This window comes from Tachyglossus aculeatus, chromosome 11 (assembly GCF_015852505.1).
Source record: "Tachyglossus aculeatus isolate mTacAcu1 chromosome 11, mTacAcu1.pri, whole genome shotgun sequence".
Lineage (NCBI taxonomy): Eukaryota > Metazoa > Chordata > Mammalia > Monotremata > Tachyglossidae > Tachyglossus > Tachyglossus aculeatus.
The window spans coordinates 73,185,488-73,197,574 of record NC_052076.1 but is presented as its reverse complement, the minus strand read 5'-3'; the positions used below and the strand labels follow the sequence as shown (position 1 = coordinate 73,197,574).

Genomic DNA, 12,087 nt, shown 5'->3' with positions numbered 1-12,087 from the left:
ACGGCTTCAACTATCATCTCTATGCTGATGACACCCAAATCTACATCTCTGCCCCTGCTCTCTCTCCCTCCCTCCAGGCTCGCATCTCCTCCTGTCTTCAGGGCATCTCCATCTGGATGTCTGCCCGCCACCTAAAACTCAACATGTCCAAGACTGAACTCCTTGTCTTCCCTCCCAAACCCTGTCCTCTTCCTGACTTTCCCATCAGGGTTGACGGCACTACCATCCTTCCCGTCTCACAAACCCGCAACCTTGGTGTCACCCTCGACTCCGCTCTCTCGTTCACCCCTCACATCCAAGCCGTCACCAAAACCCGCCGGTCTCACCTCCACAACATCACCATGATCCGCCCATTCCTCTCCATCCAAACCACTACCCTGCTCGTTCAAGCTCTCATCCTATCCCATCTGGATTACTGCATCAGCCTCCTCTCCGATCTCCCATCCTCCTGTCTCTCCCCACTTCAATCTATATTTCACGCCGCTGCCTGGATCGTCTTCGTCCAGAAACGTTCTGGGCATGTTACTCCCCTCCTCGAAAATCTCCAGTGGCTACCAATCAACCTACGCATCAGGCAGAAACTCCTCACCCTCGGCTTCAAGGCTGTCCATCACCTTGCCCCCTCCTACCTCACCTCCCTTCTCTCCTTCTACAGCCAAGCCCGCACCCTCCGCTCCTCTGCCGCTAATGTCCTCATCATGCCTCGTTCTCACCTGTCCCGCCGTCGACCCCTGGCCCACGTCATCCCCCTGGTCCGGAATGCCCTCCCTCTGCACATCCGCCAAGCTAGCTCTCTTCCCCCATTCGAGGCCCTACTAAGAGCTCACCTCCTCCAGGAGGCCTTCCCAGACTGAGCCCCCTCCTTCCTCTACCCCTCCTACCCCTCTCCATCCCGCCCACCTTACCTCCTTCCCTTCCCCACAACACCTGTATATATGTATATATGCTTGTACACATTTATTACTCTATTTATTTATTTATTTTACTTGTACATATTTATCCTACTTATTTTATTTTGTTAATATGTTTTGTTTTGTCCTCTATCTCCCCCTTCTAAACTGTGAGCCCGCTGTTGGGTAGGGACCGTCTCTATATGTTGCCAACTTGGACGTCCCAAGCACTTAGCACAGTGCTCTACACACAGTAAGCGCTCAATAAATACGATTGAATGAATGAACAAAGCAAAACATACTAACAAAATAAAATAAATAGAATAAATTCATTCATTCATTCAATCGTATTTCTTTATTCATTCAGTCAGTCGTATTTATTGAGCGCTTACTCTGTGCAGAGCACTGAACTGAGCACTTGGGAAGTCCAAGCTGGCAACATATAGAGACGGTCCCTACCCAACAGCGGGCTCATAGTCTAGAAGGGGGAGACAGACAATAAAACAAAACTTATTAACAAAATGAAATAGAGTAAATATATACAAATAAAATAAATAAATAAAGAGTAATAAATACGTCCAAACATATATACAGATGCTGTAGGGAGGGGAAGGAGGTAGGGGTCTAGGGACACTTCTAGACTGTGGGCCCGCTGTTGGGTACTAAGTACTAAGTACTTGCGCCGCGCTCCCCAGGTCGGGCCTCCCTCCTCCGCCGCGTGGCGCACTCCGACTGCGCATGCTCCGCCCTCTCCAGGGCGGGGCCCCTCTTCCTTTCGCCGAGGCTCCGACTGCGCATGCGCCCCGCTCCTCCTCCCCTCCCCCAGGAGCTCCGCACGCACATGCGCAGAGCTCCTGCCCTTCTCCCCGCTTTCCCGTGCTTCGGCTGCGCATCCGACCGCGCACTCTGGGGCTGAAGATACAGCTTTGGGGACTGTATTGTTCATTCATTCATTCAATCGTATTTCTTTATTGAGCGCTTACAGTGTGTAGAGCATTGTACTAAGCGCTTGGGAATAGGATAGTATATAGTATATTATAGTATAGTACAGTATAGAGAAGCAGTGTGGTTCAGTGGCAAGAGCCCGGGCTTTGGAGTCAGAGGTCAGGGGTTCAAATCCCGACTCCGCCGCATGTCAGCTGTGTGACCTTGGGCAAGTCACTTCAGTTGTCTGGGCCTCAGTTCCATCTGTAAAATGGGGATGAAGACTGTGAGCCCCGCGGGGGGCAAACTGATCACCTTGTAACCCCATAGCGCTTAGAACAGTGCTTCATTCATTCATTCCGTTGTATTTATTGAGCGCTTACTGTGGGCAGAGCACTGTACTAAGCACTTGGGAAGTAGGGAAGCATTGTGGCTCAGCAGAAAGAGCCCGGGCTTTGACGTCAGAGGTCATCGGTTCAAATCCCGGCTCTGCCACTTTCATTCAGTCATATTTATTGAGCGCTTACTGTGTGCAGAGCACTGGACTAAGCGCTTGGGAAGTACAAGTCGGCAACATATAGAGACGGTCTCTACTGAACAACGGGCTCACGGTCTAGAAGGGGGAGACAGAAAGCAAAACAAAACCTGGAGACAGGTCAGGACTTCCTGACCCCTCCTGCCCTCTCCCGGCACCCCGTGACCCCTCCTCTCCCCCTCAGCAGCCCCTGCCTCCCTGCCACTTCCTGGCCCTCCCACTCCCTCCTGATCTCCCTCAAGTCCCCTCCTGAACCCCACGACCCTTTCTGATCCCCTGGGTATCCCCTGATTCCCATCCCCGCCCACTCCCTGCCCTCTGGCATTCCCAAGTCCTTTGACGCTCCCTGACCCCCTGGGAAGCCCTGACCCCTACCCCCTCCTGCTTCTCTCTCAGCTCCAGCCCCTCCTGCCCCTTCCCACCCCCTGCCCGCTGGTGCCCCATTTCCCCTGCCCCGACGTTGCCGTCGCCACAGGCTCCTTCCTCTCCAGCAAGCGGGCCGGGCCTCGGTGGGCCGCCGGGGTCAGAGGACAGAAGTGGACCCGGCAGATCCTGAAGTGTGTCTCGCCGTACCTAGAGAGTGGGCAGATGCTGGGGGTCCTGGGGAGCTCAGGTGAGCGGGGGCTCCGGTCTGGCCAGTGGCTCTGACCACTTTCAGGCAGAGGCCTAGCCTGGCTTTGTTGCTGCGGCCCAGCCACCGGGGACCCAGCTGGGGCTGGGGAGGTGGGAGGGCAGTGGGTCAGTGGCTCTTCCGGGCAGCATGTGTGGGCCCGTCTCCTTGGACCCCACTCTTCCCATCCCCCCAGGCCATCCCTGCCCCCGTCCTGCCCGCCCCTCGGCTCCCCCAGCTCTTACACCCGCAACTCTTCCCGCACTTGGCCAGTTTCTGTCCGGCCTCCCGCCTCAGGGCTCTCCTCCCTCCCCGGCTCTCCCATCCCTCCCCTCTCCCCCGCGACTGGTTCCCGGAGGACCACGCTGCCAGACGCGCTGTCGGGGCGGCTGAGGCAGCAGGGGACACTGGTGGGAGACGTGTGTGTGAACGGCCACTGGCCGCACCCCGACCAGTTTCAGGATTGCATCTCCTATGCCCTGCAGGTGGGGACCCGCATGGCTACTGGGTGGTTTCCCGGGCAGGCGGTCTAGGTGCTGCAGCGTGTGAGCTGTCTGTGAGGTGTAGGCACTGCCGTGTGACTCCCTGGCCAGGCAGTGTCCACTGCAGGGACGCATCCCGGCCAGGCAGCGTAGACACCCCCGAGTGGCATCCCGGCCAGGCGGTGTAAACGCTGCAGTGCGGTGTCCTGGCTGGACAGTCTAGCTGCTGCAGGTCTTCAGTGGGGGGCTGGACTGACTTCAGTGTCCTCTCCACCGCTGTTGGAGGAGGACACTTTTCTGGGCTACCTCCCCGTCCGGGAGACCCTGACGTACGCAGCGCAGCTGGCCATCGGCACCGGCTCCCCTGACTTCTTCTGCAGGAAGGTGGGTGAGCGGGCATCAGCAAACCCTAAGCGTCCAAACTATGCTCTTCTCTTGGGGAGAAGTCCATGCCTGAGTTTACCCCTTCAGTCTCTGGGCTTCTCATTTCAGGAGCTACCCCAGAGGCCCCCTGGCCACATGCAGAGTCCTTGGGGTGTCCAGCCGGCCTTCCCCACAGGGACTCATGGGCAAAAGAAGTTGAGGGGATCAGGGTGGGACACTGGGTGGTCACTCTGTGCCCTCAGGGAGAGGCAGGGCTATTTTGTGGACATACTGACTGTACTCTGTGCCCACAGTGGTGTGGCCATGTGATGGGCACACTGACCATGCTCTGTGCCTGCAAGCAGAGTGGTGGCCATGCGGTGGGCATGCTGACTGTACTCTGTGCCCGCAGTCAGAGCCGTGGCCATGTGGTGGGGACACTGGCCATGCTCTGTGCCCGCAGGCAGAGCGGTGGCCCTGCAGCGGTCAAGCTGAGCTTGTTGTGTGCCCACAGGTAGAATCGGGGTTGGTGGAGCTGAGCCTCAGCCACGTGGAGGACACGCTGATCGGGAGCCGTGCAACCGGAGGCGTTTCTAATGGCGAAAGTCCATCGCGGCCCAACTCCTCTGGGATCCAAGTGAGTGGCTGGCCTGCGAAGCCATCTCTGGGCACTTCAGGGGGCCCCAGAAAGCAGGCTATTCTGCTCTGATGTGGGTACTTTAAAGTGCTTTAAAGCCAATGGTAAGGAGTTTCTGTTTGATGCAGAGGTGGATGGGTAACCACTGGAAGTTTTTGTAGAAAACTGATCCAGGTAGCAGAATGAAGTACGGACTGTAGTGGGGAGAGACAGACGGCTGGGAGGTCAGCAAGGAGGCTGACGCAGAAATCCAAGCGGGATAGGATAAGTGTCAAAATGACACGAGCCACAGCACCATAAACCCTGGCATCATCGTTCATTGTAGTGCGGTCAGTAGGTGCCATGAAGTTCAGCAGCTTACTAAGGACATGATACCAGAGTTTTCTTCCTTTGCTGGCTTTCCTATCCACTTTCCTGTGAATTTTACTCCGTTACTTCTGAGTAGCCGGCCATTGCCCGCCCATGGCCAACTGATCATTCGGATCCAAGGAACTGGTCTTCCGTTCTATAAGTTCTCGCAGAAGCTGGTGGTAAAAGTCATCATCACCATAGATCTCTTCATCCAGGTCCTTCAACTGAGCGTTGGCTGGAGCCTGCAGCAAAATCTACTGCTGTCCTGGCATGCTGTCGGGGATAGGCTGGAGTTCTGGCTCGGCCTTGCCAAGATCACGGTACGAAGAGCGCTTAGTCTGCATCCGCTGAAGTAATCTCTCTTTGTCCATCGGAATATGGTCTGAGTCAGGATTGGGCGCTCAAAGTCTCCAAAACCCTTTCCCGGCTTGCCAGAAGCCAATTTGGTTTTGTCGTGCCATTTTTGCAGCATCCGGTTACGATAGGATGTGGAATCGACAAAGCGTTTTGCCATGAAGTCAGGGGTAGTCACTCATCTCTAGCTTGCTTCCACTTAGGTGGCTCTTTCCTCTGCAGCTGCTGCTGCTGCTGTCCCTCCTCAGCAAGCAATTCCTCCTCCTCTTCACTGGAAATTTCCTCCTCACTCTCTGCTTTGGGTTTTTTTCCACCTACCAGGTGCCTCGTGTCTGGATGCTGGTAAAGCAGTTCATCCTGAAGATCCGCCAGAGACCTCAATAATGCTTCAAGTGCCTTGTGACTGCTTTTTAGGATGCTGGCAAACTCTGATCCTCCCTTGTCCTTGAATATGGGGAACGTTTCTGGCTGTGGAAGCTGGTTGGTGGTGAGCAGGGCCTTCAGCAATTTGATTCTTCCTTCCAAAAGCAGGTCCCATGACTCTATTTGGTTCTTCACAGCTCTTCCTTTCTCCATTTCCTCTGTCACTTTCCATTTCCATCTCCATTTCCATGTCCCACATGGGGCTAACGGCCTTAATCTTAAAATGCTGAGAAGCAGCGTGGCGAGAAGCAGTGTGGCTCAGTGGAAAGAGTCAGCTTTGGAGTCAGATTTCATGGGTTCAAATCCCGGCTCCGCCACTTGTCAGCTGTGTGACTTTGGGCAAGTCACTTCACTGGGCCTCAGTTACCTCATCTGTCAAATGGGGATTAAGACTGTGAGCCCCCAGTGGGACAACCTGATCACCTTGTAATCTCCCCAGCACTTAGAACAGTGCTTTGCACATAGTAAGCGCTTCATAAATGCCATCATTATTATTATTATTATTAATCCCCATTTTCCAGGAGATGGAACCTAAGCCCAGAGAAGTGACTTGCCCAAGGACCCACAGCAGACAGGTGGCAGAACTAGGACTAGAACCCAGGTCCTTCTGACTCTCGGGCCCGGGCTCTATCCTCTCGGCTACTCTGCTTCTCACCATTAATATGGGTACTCAAGCTTTGGCTGTATTTTATGGCCCTCTGACGAGAAGTTCAAAACATTTTGCAGACGTCATCTCCTGATGGCCCACCGAGTCCGGGGAATATTGTCCCATCCCAGTTTGACTACCATATCGGTCTCCTCACCGGTCCCTCTGTCTCCGGTCTCTCTATTGCCCAGGGTATTTTCCAAAAATCTCACCTGGAACAGCGATAGTTAAAGCCATGGAAGTGAATGAGCTCCCCAGAGGGAGGGAGTGTAAAGTCAGACGGAAAAGGTCTCAGAAGAGAACCTCAAGCGATCCATACAAGTTAAGGGATGGAGGGAGAAGAGGAACTGGTGAAAGACTTTTTCTTGACTTTGTGTTTTGAATGGCATTTGTTGAGCACCTCCTATGTGCGAGGCACTGTTCTATGTGCTGGGGTTGATACCAGATAATCGGGTTGGACAGAGTCCCTTTCCCCCATAGGGCTCACAGTCTGATTCCCCATTTTACAAACGAGGTCACTGAGGCACAGAGAAGTGAAGCGACTTGCCCAAGGACACCCAGCTGACAAGTAGCAGAACTGGGGTTAGAACACGGGTCCTTCTGACTAGTAGGCCCGGTCTCTGTCTACTAGGCCTTGCCACATATAGACTCCGAAACCATCGAGGGGCAGATGAGAACCGTGTCGACCTGTGTTCGGCCCACCTGTCCGGGATTCCGGCACGCTGTCGGGCACCGTGACTCGTGGGAATTTTTTGTGCTCGCTCTGTGCCAGGACCTGTACTAATTGCTTGGGCAGAAACTAGCTAATCACATTGGACACGGTCCCTGTCCCCTTTTGGGGCCCACAGTCTTTGTCCCCATTTTGCGGATGAGGGAACTGAGGCACAGAGAAGTGAAGTGACTTGCCCAAGGTCACACAGAAGACAAGTGGCAGAGCTGGGATTAGAGTCCATGATCTTCTGACTCCCAGAACCGGGTCTGTGTTTTAGACGGAAAAACATTGTTTTACCACGGAAAAACATTTCATCGTCACGGGCGCGTGATGATGACACTCCCCCAATTCGAGGCCAGAAAGGAGGGGGTGCAGGCAGGAGCAGGAAAGCTGGGTCTAGGCCATAGGCCTGGGGTTTCCTTTGCTAACCCCCTGCCACACCCTAGACCGAGCCACCGGAGCTCGTCGTCGCTATATGGGGGTCGCTCGCTGGCCTCCCGTAGCCCGAGCCGCCATCTAATGGTTATCGGTCAATCGTATCTATTGAGCATTTACCCTGTGCAGAGTACTGTACTGAGTGCTTGGGAAAGTACACTGCAGTAGAGTTGGTAGACATAATCCCTGTCCTTAAGAAGCTTGCAGTCTACAAGGGAAGACAGACAGAAATGCTTAGAGGGATACCATCCAAGTGCACAGGCCACATAGAAGGGAGAACAAATAGGGGAAATGAGAACTTAGTTGTGGAAGACCTTTTAGAGGAGATAATAATGATATTAATTCTGGCATTTGTTAAGCGCTTATTCTGCATCAGCCACTGTTCTAAGCGCTGGGGTAGATACAAGGTACTAGGGTTGTCCCACACGGGGCTCACAATCTTAATCTCAATCCCCACTTTATCGATGAGGTAACTGAGGCACAGAGAAGTTAAGTGGCTTCCCCAAGGTCACACAGCAGACAAGTGGACGAGCCGGGATTAAAACCCACATCCTCTGACTCCCAAGCCCGTGTTCTCTCCGCTAATCCACGCTGTGGAAAAGTGATTTTAAGAGGGCTCTGAAGGTGGGGAGAGTGGTGGGCTGTCTACTTGGAAGGGCCAGGCTTTCCTGGCCATTCCTTGGGTCCGGTGTCAGCGGCCCGGATGTGGGGGTTGTGAAGAGGGAACTGAGACGGGACAGGAAAGGGGGTTGGGGTCGGGCCAGAGATGAGACTGACTGGAGAGGCGTTTGGAGTTAGTGTTGTTCTGGACAGACCCTTTCATCCTATCCTACTCATTCATTCGTGAGCTGGGGAGAATAAGGGGATTTTTGGAAGGTGGTTTTGATGATTTAGGAGCCTTGAATCTGCTTACTGGTTTGATAGCTGGGAGTTCTTTAAGGCCACGTAATCTCCCCAAGATTTTGCCTGTAGGGTTGTACTGAGAGGGTATCTTTACTCTACCCTGACCTCACTCATTCCTGCATTGGGGGGTAAGGGTGGTTAGTGGGCAAAAGGGCTTCTTAGCCATCTTAGATGGCTTCCTGGGCACTCAAACTGCCTCTTTGTTCTACCACTTCTCTCCCTGGCAGGGGAAGTTCTAAGGGACACTTTGCTACAGCAATCAATCAACAGCATTTGAGGTCTTCCTTTGGGAGGAGTATTGTACTAACTGCTTGTGAGAGCCTAATAGAACAGATTAAGCAGACATGTTTCTTGCAGCCTTACCTCACCACCTCAACACACCTGTCCCCACTTCTCTGTTCTCATTATGGTGTTGCTTTCCCTTAAACCTTCAGATAGGCCTGTCTTGTGCATGCTGACATAGTTCTCTTTGAATCTTACAGGTCCAGTATCGGTGTAATGAGGGGGATCGGATCCAGATGATGCAATACAGGTAAGGGAAGATTCTGGGTAAAACAATAGGTACTTAATTGATGTGGGGTGAATGCTTCAGTGCTTAGGGGGTGGGATTAAGTGCACTGGTGAGCTGGAAGGGAAAAATAAAATGTTTGGGGAGGGGCTAGGAAGATGAGAATTTTAGTTATAGAAGGCCTGTTGAAGAAGAAACAACTTCAGTAGGCATTTTAAAGAGGTGGAAGACCCCTGGTACATTGATTGGGTAGGTGGGGGGTGGGAGTGCCAGATGGGAGGATATTTGGGATGGGTTGAGGGTGGATGTGGTCCAAGTGAGGCATAAGGAGCTGGCTGGAGTTTGTGGGCTTTTCCTAATCCCAGGTGAGTGCCATCCGGAGGTGGATGTCGAAGGAGTCTTGATGAGCAGAAGAGAAGGACTAGCTCATTTCTCCTTCCAGAAGCTTCTCAGCACCCTTCCTGGCCATGAGGACTGTTGCCCCTTCAGTGAGGACCCAGAACAGCTGATCCCCATGGAGTGGAAGAATCAGGAGATGAGCTTCCATTCATTCACTCATTTGTATGTATTGAGCACTGATTGTGTGCAGAGCACTGTACTAAGCGCTTGAGAAGTACAAGTTGGCAACATAGAGATGGTCCCATCTCTAAGGGAAGGTGATGGGGCCATGTGTGGATGACTAGGGGTTAATGCAGGAGGAGGATAAGGTGTGCCGAGGGGCCTGTCACTGTCAGTACTGTGGCTGGTTCTACCAACTGGGGCTAAGGCTCTGCACAGGGAACTGACTCGGTTTGACTTGACTTTGGGACTGAGGAAACCCAGGACCCTTAATTCTATAGATGGGTCATTCCTGCCTGAACCCACAGTCCTGTCCACAGGGTCACCCTGCAAATCCTCACCACCTCTAGCGGTGGAACCCCTCTGTGCTTGACAGTGACTGCCTCTGAGGGAGTTGGGAGGGTGGGCTGGGGGGTTGGGGTGGGGAGCGGGGAACAGCCTAGTGTCTAGAGTGAAGCTGACTAAAGTGTTCTGTGGCTTGCTAGATGTGAGCTCTACTGGGCCAGAAAACTTCCCCAAGGCCCTCCATGCGGGGCTGTTCTGTGGAGGTATCATTTTCACGGACGTCGACCTCATTAATGCCTGGGTTCGCGGTCAGGGTTGGGTATTGGGTTGAAGGGCCTATGGCTCTCGCCAGGCTACCTGGCCAAACTGGAAGTTCTCAAGGGCATTTGGCTCCTGGGTGGAGAATTCAGGCTATCTGTGGCTGTTCTCTCACACCTACTGAAAACCTGGTTGACTTGTGGGGTATTAGAGGAATGTCTTTTACAGAAACTGCATCATTTGCATCTCTACTCATTTCCTTCTCAACTTGAAGGAGCACCATCAGACCGATCACTCCGGGAAGCGCTGCTGGGGGAAATCTTGGCAATAGGACCACTTCAACGATATCATAACCGGTGAGAAGTAATTTAACTTGGTCTGTCATCTGCTCAGCAATAGTGATTCCCCTCTCTGACTCCCATGCCTATTTTCTTGACCATCTGTTCTAGACTTAATTCCTACCTTGAGCCCCCAGGGACCACAACCCCTTCCTTCTCAAAGGAGGCAACTTCCAGGGCTTAATTTACCCTACATAACCAATACTTTCCTATCAGAGACTCGAACCACTGGATTTACCTTGTCTCCAAATAATCCTCAACCACTCCACACCCACCGTCATCCTTCCCAGTTATGCGTTCTCCGCTGGGTCCGACGCGCCCCCCTCATCTGACTGGAAATATTTCCCCCCGGCCCCGCCCCCCTGCTCCGATGGGACCTATCCCCCATGCTCCATCTGGCCCTATGGATCTCCTCTGTAAGGTCCTATCTGTCCTTCTCTATCTGGTACTATCACCCCTTCTCTGTCTGTTTCTGCCCCCCTTCTCTGTCTGGCTCTGTAGCTTGGCTCCCTCTGGACCCGCCCCGGACCGGCCCCCCACCCCGACCCCCGCTTTCTCTGGATCCCTGCCCGTGGTCTCTCTGGATCAGCCCCACCCCTGCTCTCTCTGGACGGCTCCCCCCCACCAGCTCTCTCTGAACCGCCTCCCCCAGCTCTCTGGGCTGCCCCCTGAGTGCTCTCTGGACACCCCGCCCCCCCGTTCTGTCTGTAACTATTCCTGCCTTGCTCCTTCTGGAATTATTCCTGCCTTACTCCGTCTGGAACTATCTCCCTCCCGCTCCTTGCTCTGTCTGGACCTGTCACCCTGTTCTTTGTGGACCTATCCCCCCTGCTCCCTCTAGTCCTGTTGTCCTTCTCTCTAAAGTCCTATCTCTCCTTATCTGGTCCTATCACCCCTTCTCTTTCTGGTTCTGCCCCCCTTCTCTGTCTGGCTGTGCAACCTGGCTCTCTCCGGACCCGCCCCTGTCCTCTCTCTCTCCGGACCCGCCCCTGTCCTCTCTCCCTGGACCTGCCCCCGCCCACTCCCTCAGGACCCGCCCTCCCTGCTCCCTTTGTACTTGCCCGCCCGCCCTGCTCTCTCGGGACCGGATGCTCTCTCTGGACCGCCCCCATCCCCCCCCCCGCCCCCAGCTCTTTCTGGAAGTATTGCCCCCCACCCCTGGTCTGTCTGGAAGTATTCCCGCCTTGCTCGGTCTGGAACTATCCCCACTGTTCTGTATGGACCTATACCCCCTGTTCCCTCTAGTCCTATTGCGCTTCTCTGTAAGGTCCTATCTCTCCTTCTCTATCATCATCATCATCATCAATCGTATTGAGCGCTTACTGTGTGCAGAGCACTGTACTAAGCGCTTGGGAAGTACAAGTTGGCAACGTATAGAGACAGTCCCTACCCAACAGTGGGCTCACAGTCTAAAAGGGGGAGACAGAGAACAAAACCAAACATACTAACAAAATAAAATAAATAGAATAGATATATACAAGTAACATAGAGTAACAAATATGTACAAACATATATACATATATACAGGTGCTGTGGGGAAGGGAAGGAGGTAAGAAGGGGGGATAGTCAGGAGGACGAGGGGGAGAGGAAGGAAGGGGCTCAGTCTGGGAAGGCCTCCTGGAGGAGGTGAGCTCTCAGTAGGACCTTGAAGGGAGGAAGAGAGCTAGCTTGGTGGATGGGCAGAGGGAGGGCATTCCAGGCCCGGGGGATGACGTGGGCTGGGGGTCGATGGTGGGACAGGCGAGAACGAGGTACGGTGAGGAGATTAGCGGCAGAGGAGCGGAGGGTATGGGGTGGGCTGTAGAAGGAGAGAAGGGAGGTGAGGTAGGAGGGGGTGAGGTGATGGAGAGCCTTGAAGCCCAGGGTGAGGAGTTT

The 12,087-nt window shown here is 53.8% G+C and overlaps 1 pseudogene; it reads right to left on the bottom strand.

Moving 5' to 3' along the window:
* Positions 1-4,746: 4,746 nt before the first annotated feature.
* On the bottom strand, positions 4,747-8,718 carry LOC119935132 (annotated as a pseudogene).
* Positions 8,719-12,087: the final 3,369 nt, after the last annotated feature.